This window comes from Salvia miltiorrhiza, chromosome 7 (assembly GCF_028751815.1).
Source record: "Salvia miltiorrhiza cultivar Shanhuang (shh) chromosome 7, IMPLAD_Smil_shh, whole genome shotgun sequence".
Lineage (NCBI taxonomy): Eukaryota > Viridiplantae > Streptophyta > Magnoliopsida > Lamiales > Lamiaceae > Salvia > Salvia miltiorrhiza.
In genome coordinates this window covers 21,956,627-21,960,388 of record NC_080393.1, presented here as the reverse complement: position 1 = coordinate 21,960,388, position 3,762 = coordinate 21,956,627, and the positions used below count along the sequence as shown (strand labels likewise).

General features: G+C 48.9%; 1 pseudogene; it reads right to left on the bottom strand.

Moving 5' to 3' along the window:
• Positions 1-113: 113 nt before the first annotated feature.
• On the bottom strand, positions 114-3,044 carry LOC130993961 (uncharacterized; annotated as a pseudogene).
• Between the last annotated feature and the right edge of the window lie 718 nt (positions 3,045-3,762).

Below are 3,762 nucleotides of genomic sequence, written 5' to 3'. Positions count from 1 at the left end.
CCACTCAGTGATTGCTGCAATCGCTAATCTTTTCTGTCCAAGCTGCCGCTGTTGTAATCTTCTTTCGATTTTTAAAACCGTACTGTATTCCTCATTCCATTTTCTTTGTTCTTTCAATTTTCAGAGATGTGATTACCAATTTGGTTGCTTTTGTGTATACTAGGTAAGTGTTGGTTACCAGTTTTGAAGTAAGTCTTGGCCACATTATCCGTCACCACCGTGAACTTCGTGCCCAACAAATAATGCTTCCACACCTCTAAGCAATGGATCACGGCCGTCATCTCTTTCTCGTGAGTACTGTACCGGTACTCACAATCCTTCAACTTGCGGCTTTCATAGGTGATGGGGTGTCTATTTTGCACGAGCACACCCCCAATGGCTCTATCCGAGGCATCAACCTGTACTTCAAAAGGCTCATCAAATAGGGGCAGCCTTAGTACGGGTTCCGTGGACAATTTCTCCTTCAATGGTCAAACACATTCTGACATGTCTCAGTCCACTTCCACACAACATCTTTCTTGAGCAAATCCGTCAAGGGGTTGGCCATCTTTGAGTACCCCTCAATGAACCGCCTGTAGTAATTTGCCAAGCCTAAGAATGATCTCATCTCCGCAACCTTGGACGGAACGGGCCAATCCAGCACGGCCTGAACCTTCTTCTTGTCCATCATGATTTTGCCATAGCCCAATAACATGACCAAGGAAAGTGATCGAATCCCTGCAAAATTCACACTTCTCCTTCTTCGCATATAACTTATTCTCACGCAATTTCAAGAATACAACCCGCATATGCATAACATGCTCATTCAATGATTCCGAATAGATAACAATGTCATCTAGATACACCACCACAAACCGATCCAAAAACTCATATAGCACATCATTCATCATATTGCAAAACGTCGCAGGGGCATTAGTTAAGCCGAAGGGCATCACTAAAAACTCGAATGACCTATACCTTGTTACGCATGTGGTCTTTGCCTCGTCCCCTGGAGCAATCCTGACTTGCCAATATCCGGACCGTAGGTAGATTTTGGTGTATAAACTCGCCCTTGACAGCTTGTCAAAGAGATCTAGGGCATTTGGAATAGGATACTTATTTTTGATAGTAACCTTATTCAAAGCCCTATAGTCGATGCAGAATCTCAAAGACCCATCTTGCTTCCTTTGGAATAACACCGGCGATCCGTAGGGGGCCTTGGAAGGCTGCACGAGTCCCGCAAGCAACAATTCATCCAACTGTTTCCTCAACTCCGCCAACTCCGAAGGTGGCATTCGATAAGGGGCTTGTGCAGGCGGTCTCGCACCCGGTTCCAACTCGATCCGATGATCCGTTGCTCGCCTTGGCGGCAACTCCTTAGGTAGTTCAGGGGGCATCACATCTTTGAACTCTTCCAACAAGTCCGCCACAACATCCGGGACTTCATGGGATACACCTGGTTTGATCTCAACCAACGTAGCAAGATAAGTAGGCACACCCTGCTTCAAGCCTTTCTTTAATTGAAGGGCTGAAATCAAACCAACGGACTTCCTCTCGGCTAAGAACTCTCCCTTTACGAATGTTGGACAATGTTCGTCAAGGATCATAATCCCACCCACGTGGGGCATCACAGCAACCTTAGCCATCTTTAAGAATTCCATCCCAAGGATAATTTCGAAATCATCCAAAGGAACCGCCATCAACGAGCATGATCCCTTCCATTGGTCGATCTGTAGATCAACCTTTCCCACGCCTAGAATCGGCTTCGCCTCCGAATTAACAGCTTTGATTCGGCTAGCGTACGGCACCAACTGCATATCAAACTTACTCACAAGCTTGTCAGCAATAAAATTATGGGTGGCTCCGCAGTCCACCATGGCCATCACCTTCCGGCCATTCACAACACACTTGATGTATAACAAACCATAATCCGACTTACCATCCCATTGAATTGCAGATAGCAATTGCAATGGGATCATCCGAGGGCCTCCGGACTCATTCTCTTTCTCCGACTCAGCAACAAGGGCATTCAACTTCCCCTTCTTTGGGCAATCACGCATCCGGTGGTCTCCGTTGGAAATAAAGCAACCACGCCTCTTCTCGCCACCCGCTTGTTGGTTAGAGTCTTTCGCAACACCACTTGTCTCACCGGACTTCTTCTTGCCTTTCCAATCGAACTTGCCCTTCTTTTCCTTGCCTTTCCCTTTGCCAACATCCTTTTTTTTCGATCCGGACTCGGTAGATCCCACGGTTTTGTAGTCCACCAAACTATCGGCAACAGCAATGGCGGATTGCAAGTCCTTCACACCTTGGCGCCTCAATTCAGTTTGAGCCCAAGTTCGTAATCCGGCAAGGAAGTTGAACAACTTGTCTTCCTCGGACATTTTGCGGACATCAAGCATTAAGGAACTGAATTCCTTCACATAGTCACGAACGGTGCCACTGTGCTTGAGTTTCCTCAAGGCATCCCTTGCGAGCCATGATGTATTGCAAGGGAGGAATTGCTCTTTCAATTCCTTTTTAAGATCTTCCCACGTCTCAATCGGGTTCCAGGCATGGTTTTTCCCGGATTGCCTTGATCGCCACCATAATTTTGCATCAGTCGACAGGTACATGGTGGTGATTGAGACTTTCTCTTCGTCATCAACGTGAGCCGCTTGGAAATACGACTCCATGTCCCACAAGAAGTTCTCCAACTCCTTTGAACTTCGAGTTCCCTCGAACGGTTTCGGGTCAGGGATCCGGACCTTTGAAGTAGAACGCGTCGCTTGCTTCATCACGTGCAACTCATCATGGAGGCGTTCCAGTTTCATGGACAACTCCTCCACCTGATTGTTCATATCTTCCTCGCAAGAGACTACTCTGCTTTCCACGAATCCGGGCAGATCCTCCGTAGACTTCCGCACTTCCACAACCGATGCTTGAATGGTCTCAAGCACGATCTCCGCATCTCGCATCCGCTCAAAGACATCAACCCGTGCGGAAGTTTCAGGAGGCGTCCCCAACAAACTTTCCAACCGATTCACCCGCTCCTCAAGAGCAATGAACTCACGATTTTGAACCATCTCCGCCACAGCAACGTAGCAAATCCGATAGGACCAGAGCCAACCTGGCTCTGATACCAAATGTCACAAGGTTTTCTATTGACTTAGAATTTTTCGCCTTGTGTGGCGCCGATCACTCACAATCGACCAGCCAACACTTCCTCACCAACACTCGTGTTTAGATTTGGGTGAGTATTCATGTACTCGCACAAGCAACAATCAAGAACATGCACATCGGACATAAACGTAAAGCACACATCAACATACGGGACAACTCACTCCCAACCTTTGCATTACTCACAATTCGTACAAAGGAACAATAGGCTTGCACACACGAATCTCTCTCTCCGTGAGCTCCGCTCAAAAACTCCCCTATCTATGTGATGGACAATCACCCATCACTGGGATAACCGTCGGGTCAACCATCTGGTCAATTGGGACCTCCCACGTCGTGGGCAGTTAGCCTAGCCCACGAACTTGCGCTCAACCGCCCGGACGTCAACTTCCGCACTTTGCCTTGTTGGCCCGCATGGCCTAACTGTCGCCCGCGTGGCTGCTGGGTGGACTTGGCGCCAATTCCACGTCGTGGCGGGAGTCCGCGCGCACGTCTCCCGTCGCCCATCGCTCGCAAACTATCTCGGCAGACGCTCATGTCTCGGCGCCCCGCACACCCGACGCGCAATGCTCGGCATCACTCGACGCATTCGCTCGGTAGCGTGCATGCCCTTGGCAGGGCGCT